This window comes from Hippopotamus amphibius, chromosome 4, assembly GCF_030028045.1.
Source record: "Hippopotamus amphibius kiboko isolate mHipAmp2 chromosome 4, mHipAmp2.hap2, whole genome shotgun sequence".
NCBI classification, from domain to species: Eukaryota; Metazoa; Chordata; class Mammalia; order Artiodactyla; family Hippopotamidae; genus Hippopotamus; species Hippopotamus amphibius.
In genome coordinates, this window is record NC_080189.1 from 31,845,546 (window position 1) to 31,854,218 (window position 8,673).

General features: G+C 33.5%; 1 pseudogene; it reads right to left on the reverse strand.

Annotated features, from left to right (window-relative positions):
- Positions 1 to 6,431: 6,431 nt before the first annotated feature.
- On the reverse strand, positions 6,432 to 7,305 carry LOC130851853 (ADP-sugar pyrophosphatase-like; annotated as a pseudogene).
- Between the last annotated feature and the right edge of the window lie 1,368 nt (positions 7,306 to 8,673).

Sequence of the window (8,673 nt, forward strand, 5' to 3'; positions counted from 1 at the left end):
GTACCATTTCACACTGGTTAGAATAACCATCATTAAAATGTCCACAAATAACAAATGCTGGAGAAGGTGTGGAGTAAAGAGAACTCTCCTATACTGTTGGGGGCAATGTAAATTGGTGCAGCCACTATGGAGAACAGTATGGAGGTTCCTTGAAAAACTAAAAACAGAGAGTTATCATATGATCTGGTAATCCTACTCATGGGCATATATTTAGAGGAAACTATAATTCAAACAGATACAGGTACCCCAATGTTCAGAACAGCACTATTTTATAATAGCCAAGATGTGGAAGCAATTGAAATGTCCACAGACAGATGAATGGATAAAGAAGATATGTATATGTATATACATATAATGGAATACTACTCTGTCATAAACAAGAATGTAATATGCTGTTTGCAACAATATGGATGAACATAGAGATTATCATACTAAGTGAAGTAAGTCAGAAAGAGAAAGACAAATACCATATGATGTCACTTACATGTGGAATCTAAAACATGACACAAATGAACTTATTTACTAAACAGAAATAGACTCATAGACATAGAAAACAAACATGGTTACCAAAGGAGAGCGAGGGTGGGGAGGGATAAATTAGCAGTTTGAAATTAGCAGATACAAACTACTGTATATAAAATAGATAAACAACAAAGGCCCTACTGTGTAGGACAGGAAACTATATTTAATATCCTATAATAAACCTTAATGGAAAAGAATATGAAAAATAATATGTATATATATGTATAATTTAATCACTTTGCTATACACCAGAAACTAACATTGCAAATTAACTATACATCATTAAAAAAATAGTCATGTTAATGGAAAAAGTTACCTATTGATTTCATTGCAAAAGAAACGTTTTCTTTTATATCAACATGACTTTACCCATAGTTTCATTATTACCATTAAAATCAACAGTTTTATTGTTAACTTTCCTAAATCTAGTGTATTTTATTTAACACCATTTACATTGGTAATGGCAAAATCTGGGGGAGAAGTATGAACTTTGAGATAAATCCTCCAGTATTTCAGCTTCCAAAACAAGCACAATGTAATGCAATAAATATTTGAGAACACTTGTGCACTGAAAAATAATAAGCAGAACAATGAAACAAAAGCTCTTGACTAGATTGACTCAATCACATACCCTCACACATATACTACAACTAGCAGAAGATCAGAGTTAAAACCAATGAAATAATAAAACAAAACAAAACAAATACCATAGATAAAATCAATGAAACCAAAACTTAGTTCTTGAGAAGGTCAGAAACATGAAACTGATTAAGGAGAACAGAAAGATACAAATTGCAATATCAGGAATTAAAAGGTAGAGAGTACTTCTACAGGTCTTATTGATATTAAAAGAAAAATAAATATGGTACCAGAAAACATGAAATACTTAGACATACATTAAATAAAATATGTGTAATATCAGTACAAAAAAATATATATATATATACCACTGATGAGAAGAATCAAAGAAAACCCTACATAAATGGAGAGATACATCCTTTCTGTGGATTAAATTCTCAATAAAAATCCTGATTTTTTTCCAAATGAATTAATCAGTTTCACTCAGTCCCAATCAAAATCCCAGAGACTTTTTTATGTACAATACAAATTGATTCCAAACTTTATATGGAAAGGGAGAGGAACTGAATTTGTTGATGTAATTTTGAAATAGAAGAAAACATATAGAAGATTCTCATTATTTAATTTCAAGGCTTGCCATAAGCTACTATAAACAAGATAATGGGATATGGACAAAAGGAAGGGCACAACAATCAATGGAAGAGAAATTACAGCTTAGAAAGATACCCTTACATATACTGTCAGTTGATTTTCAGAGAATGTGTGAAATAAATTGCATGGAGATAGTATAGCCTTTTCCAGAAATTGTGCTGTAACCTCTTGACAACACATTAAAAAAAAAGTGAACTTTGGCAAATTTCTCACATTGCACACAAAAAAATAACAGAAAATGGATTATAAACCTAAGTATGAACATAAAACTATACATCTTTTCTAAGAAAATGTATAAAACATATTTGACCTTGGCTAAAGCAAAGGTTTCTCAGAAAGAACTCAAAAAGTAAAAATCACCCTATCAAAAAGGCAAAAGGAAAAGCAAATTTTACAAAATAAGAATAGTTTAAGGGACCTCTGGGACAGCATCAAGCATACTAACATTTGCATTATAGGGGTCCCAGAAGGAGAAGAAAGGGAGTAAGAAGTAGAAAATGTATTTGATGAAATTATGACTGAAAAATTCCCAAACATGAAGAAGGAAACAGATATTCAGGTACAGGAAGCACAGAGTATGAAACAAGGGACCCATACCAAGACATATTATAATTTAAAATGATGGCATAAGTTAAAGATAAAGAGAGAATCCTAAATGCAGCAAAAAAAGTCACATACAAGGGAACCCCAATAAGGTGATGAGCTGATTTTTCAGCAGAAAGTTTGCAGGGAAGAAGGGAGTGGAATGATATATTTAACATTTTGAAGGAAAAAACATACAGATTAGGATACTCCACCCTGAAAGGTTATCATTCAGAATTGAAGTAGAGATAAACAGCTTCTTAGACAAGCAACAACCAAGAGTTCATCAACACTAAACTGACCTTACAAGAATTGTTAAAAGGTCTTCTTTAAATAAAAGAGAAAAGGCTACAACAAGATATAGGAAATTATAGGAAGGAAAAATCCTACTGGCAAAGGCAAATATTTAGTAAAGGCTGTGAATTAACCATTTAAATAATCTAGTATAAAGGTAAAAAGACAAAAGATTGTAATATCAACTATAACTAAAATAAACAGTTAAGAGATAGACATGAAGGCATAAAATATGACATCACAAAAACAAAACGTGAGGTGAAAGTAAAAAAATGTAGAGCTTTTAGAATGTGTTTGAACTTAAATGACTATCCATTTTAAACAAGTGGATATAATTATAAGTCAAAATAGATGAACTTCATGGTAACCACAAATCAAAAACCTACATAGATAACAAAAATTAGAGAGAAAGGAATACAAACATAAAACCAAAGAAAATCAGCAAATCACAAGGGAAAAGACAAAAAGAAGAGAAAATAACAGAGATGAACTGTAAAGACAACCAGAAAACAAATAAGGAAATGGCAATAATTACATACCCATCATAATTACATTAAGTATAGATGGAATAATGCTCCAATTAAAAGACAGAGGGTGGCTCATTGGATTAAAAAAACAAGACCTATCTATATGCTACCTACAAGAGAATAACTTCAGAGCTAAAGACACACAGACTAAAACTGAGGGATGGAAAATGATATTCCATTCAAATGGAAACAAAAAAAAAGCTAGAGTAGGAATACTCACATCAGATAAAGTAGACTTTAAAACAATGTCTATTATAAAGGACAAAGGATGGCCTTATATAAAGATAAAGGGATTAATACAAGAAGGGGATATAATGTTTGTAAACATACATATGTACATAATACAGAAGCATTTAAATATATAAAGCAAATATTGACAGACATAAAGGGAAAAATTCATAATAATACAATCATAGTATGGAAATTTCACACCCCACTTACATCAATGAACAGATCATCCAAACAGGAAAACAACAAGGAAAGAGTGGCCTTAAATGACACATTAGAGCAGCTGGACTTAATAGGTATCTATAGGACATTCCATCCTACAGCAGAATACACATTGTCTTCAAGTGCCCATGGAACATTTTCCAAGATAGATCACATGCTAGACCACAAAACAAGTCTCAATAAATTTAAGAGGATGGACGTTGTATCAATCATCTTTACTGACTACAAAATTGTAGAAATTAATTACAGGAAGAAAAGTGGAAAAAAATAAATAAATACATAGAGACTACAAAACAAGTTACTAAAAATCAATGGGTAACAAAGAAATCAGAAAATAACTTTAGACAAATGAAAATAAAAACACAACTTTCAAAAAATCTATGGAAGGCAGCAAAAGCAGTTCTAAGAAGTAAGTTTATAGTGATGCAGGCCTACCTCAGGAAACAAGAAAAATCTCAATTAAACAACCTACCATCTAAAGGAATTAGAAAAGAACAAAGCCCAAAGTCAGCAGAAGAAAGGAAATAATAAAGATTAGAGATGAAATAAATAAAATAATGACCAGAAAAATAACAGGAAAAAGTCAATGAAATCAAGGGCTGATTTTTTTGAAAAGATAGACAAAGATTATATGCTTTTAGCCAGGTTCATTAAGAAAAATAAGCAAGTGGACCCAAATAAATAAAATAAGAAATGAAAGAGGAGAAATTACAACTGACATCACACAAACACAATCATAAGAGAATACTATGAACACATACTGCAAACAAATTGGACAGCTTTAGAAGAACTGGAAAAATTCCTAGAAATATACTATTTAGCAAGACTGAATCAGGATGAAATATATAATCTGAACAGACACACAATTACTAGTATTGAAATCAAATCAGTAATTGAAAAGCTACCAACAAACAGAAGTCAAGGATTAGATGGCTTCCCAGGGGAATTGTACCAAAAACATAATAAAGAGTTAATACCTATACTTCTCAAACTATTGCAAAAAATTGAAGAAGAGGGAAAAAAGAAATAATCGTGTCATTTTAAAAATCATAATATCTTTGCTCTTAGTAGCATATAAAATAGTGGTGAATCATAGATTCAGTGAAATACTACCTTCAAAGTAAATGTCAAAGTAAAGGACAGCCACATACTTAAAAACATGATGTAATGTTATGAATTTTGCAATTAGAGTATGCTTCATTTACTAATTAGTAATTTCTTGGTTTATATATAAAGCAACTGTTGATATGTCTGATCCTGTATCCTTTTAGTGCTGTACTCAAATCATGTCAAAAGGGGCAATTTATTTCAAGTGCATTTCATAAAGGTAACATTAAGTTTTATATAATTTGCTTACCCAAGTAAAATCATTAATCTCTTTATATTACTCAGAAGTCTCTATTAATAGCCCACAGACTTAAATAGGTGAAGCAGAACACAAGATATTTATTGTGAATGTGACTGATACTTCTAATATGTGTGAGGGGAGATTGGAATCTAGAAATCCCTTATTTTACTTCTGACCCAGAAGTCCACTTGAGCTTGGCTGGACAAAATATCTACTTCAATTAAATTTTAATTGAACCATGTTTACCCTGAAAACAGTAAAACATTTGATTCTAAGGAGTTTTATCCTTTCTATGTTATTCATTATCCTGGCCCAGTGTCCATAGGAAGTGATATCATCCTTAGGCTACTTCTACTTCTTCCTCAGAAAAAAATAAGAGGCCTACTGGAGTTATAAATGTTCAGGCAGGGAAAGTGACCACAGGTAAGTACTTTTAGAGGGAAACTGTGCTGGCATTACATGTGGCAAAGCACCTGTTCTGACACAAGGAAGAATCTTAAAAAGGCCCTCCTTTTTCAACTATTTTCAGATTGTTGACTAGGAAATTCTGACTGATTTCAATCTCCCTGCAGGGGAGCAAAATCTGACAGCAGAAATCCAATAACAGTAGAAACCTGGCCTTGCTTTACAGTCAATTTTAGGAATCATCACCTACAGTAAAGTTCAAATGTGCCTAGAAGGTGAGATTTAATTGTTCAGAAAATGGGGTCTGATGGCCAATAATTAAGGCTGATAAGCTGATACACTGTGTTGGATAAACACATTAATAGAAAAAGGTTTCAAGTTTAAGAGGCAATCCCAGATATCATTCACAAGTAGTGCTCTATGAATTAGGGCATCTTTCTCAAAAATCTAAATTGTCTTCAAGGCTTCCTGTTATATGTAAATGTTTTCTTAGATCATTGCTAATAGCAAGGACAATCATTGCTTTGCCAGCATCCATATATAAGACAATGTGTGCAATACGTTTACTCTTGTATAACTCCAGAAGATGCTAGTAACTTCTTACATCCTCTCAACCTGTAGAATGTGTCTCTACTTATGACTGGATTTCTGGGTACCTTTCGTACACCCAAGCTGAAGATATAGCCCTGTTCCTGTCCTTCATCAACCTTATTTTATGCAAAAATCCAAGAATGACGCAGGTATCTGTCATTCCCATTGTTCCCCTTTCACTTCAGAAGCATACACCTCCTTGTCTACTAGCATCTAACAACCTTCCCATTCCTGCTATGTTCTCAGTGCTAGCTTAGCATTGAGCAAGATTCAACAAATAATTTCTTGAATATGATCTCATCTTTTTGGCTTCTTCTCAGGGACTAATATTTATGTTCTGTCATTGTTTCAGCTACCAATCCACTTGAGGATTTTTTTTTTTTCATTCTGTGCTGCTTTTATTTTATGGAAAAGTTAATTTCAAATTGACATTAAACTAAGCTGAATACAAAGTCTTAGTAAAGGAGGCCCAGTGATCTCATTTACAAAAACATGGCTACTGCTCTTTGCACTTGAAATTTCAGGAAGAGAACCTCAAACAGCTTCATGTTTGCATGTTTCAGTGCCAGAGCATAGAAAAAGACTGTGGCATCCGCTGTCAGATGTTCTTCAGTCACTTCAGCATCAAAGCTCTTCTGGAGATCAACTCAATGATAGGTGATGACTTAGAGGGCTGGGATAGGGAAGGTGGGAAAGAGTCACAGGAGGAAGGGGATATGGAGATATATATATAAATACAGCTGATTCACTTTGTTGTACAGCAAAAACCGGCACAACAGTGTAATGCAATTATATTCCAATAAAGAGCTTAAAAAAATAAAGCTCTTCAAGAGATCATTCTTTGGCAAAAATTACTTCCACAATTCTCTATCTCCTGGCTTTGGCTTAGGTTTTACATTTTTAGCACCATCTTCATTAACGGTTATTGCCACAATGTATGTGGCACTGTTGTCGAACTTGAATCCATACTTTCAGCTAAAGAACATTCAGTGACAGCACCTTTATTGCTAGCTGCTTCCTCAAGTTCCCAAAGAGCAGCTGCTTCTGGGCTTTTGTTATCTACTATGAGACCTATGGGGAATTCTAAGCTGTAGCCTCCCATGAGCAGTCAGAACTATTTCTCCAGAATGATACATTCCCAATAAATAGTTCTTTGCAGCACTGGGATAACTGCCACACCATCAGCTGACTATCCTTCCCAGTTACGTGTTTCAAAGTTTCCCAGGTTCTAGTTTTACCAGTAGTGTCCATGTACAGTATTTCTTCAAGCTTGACCCATTTTTCTTCTGAAATTAACTCCTTTGAAAATAATAGACTGGTATTTTGAGACAAATTTGATAGCTCTTAATTTTCCATAGCTAATCTAATTAATCTTTTCAGTCCTCAGGCAAGAAATTTATGCCCAAGTTGTGGGGTGAAGAGAAGGGTACTCCTTTGGGAAGGGGTTGAAAAAAGAAAGGGACATTCTGAGGTAGCAGTCTCAGGAAATGCCAGTGCTCCACAGTCCTGCTGAAGATGCTAGTGACTTCTTCCATCCTCTCAACCTGTAGAATGCCTTTCTGCTTGTGACTGGGTTTATGGGCATCTTTACAGTACTGTAAAATACTAATTTGTATTGTTTTAAATCATTGAGTTTGCAGTTGTTGGTCAGAGCAGCAACAGAAAACTAAAACAGATGCAAAAGTACATTCTAAGAAGAAGAATTTGCAAAATGCATGGACTTGAGGCAAAACCGATTCAGAGAATGATGAGAGGTTTAGAGTATTTTGAGTCCACAGTCTGGTAGGAGAAGGGCTGGGAAAGAGATTCATTTCAACTGAGACAGGTAATGTTTCTGAAACCCAGACAAAGGTCTTCTGCATTTTTAAAACAGATTTCTATAATATTTTTATAAAATAATCCTGACAGTAATGAGCTGGAAACATCACAGTTATAAGACCAAGAGGATTTTTATACTGTATATGATTTTACTATATATTCTAGCCATATTAGCCCTTCACAAATGCTTAAATTAGATGAATGCAAGAGGATAGGTTTAGTTAAGTCTAATAATGTTCTCTAATATGCTTTTTTCTTTGCTCATAATGATTCTTCATGTCCTCTTCTTTCATATAAGAACAAGCATGAGAAATCATTATAATAAAAGTAGCAGTGTACTGTAATTTCTCCTAGGGAGGTTACCATATGGTACCTGTCTCTATTATTTAATTTAACTTGATGTGCTAAAAATCAGGCTTGTAAGGGCTCATATGTCATACTCATTAAAGTGTCATATTCTTTAAAGAATCTAACTGCAAGGAGACATACGTCCCTTTGTTAAGAAACATTTTTATGCTTTAAAACTAAGAAGGAAAAACTCAACAAATGCAGAAGGAACAAAATTAAATGAGTTTTTAAATTAGTATTACAGATCATTTTTGTCTTGAATAGTCTTTGCTTTAATAATTCATTTGTCTTGGAAAAATGCAACTGATTTTAGATGAATGCAATTAGATATTTAATTTGCCTACCTATAATTATAAAGAACTTAAAAAGTAACCCTCAGGACTTTCTAGGTGGCACAGTGGTTAAGAATACTCCCGCCAATGCAGGGGACACAGGCACAATCCCTACTCCAGGAAGATCTGACATGCCACAGAATAACTAAGCCCATGTGCCACAACTGTTGAGCCTGTGTGCTGCAACTACTGAAGCCCATGAGCTGAGAGCCCAGGCTCCACAAGA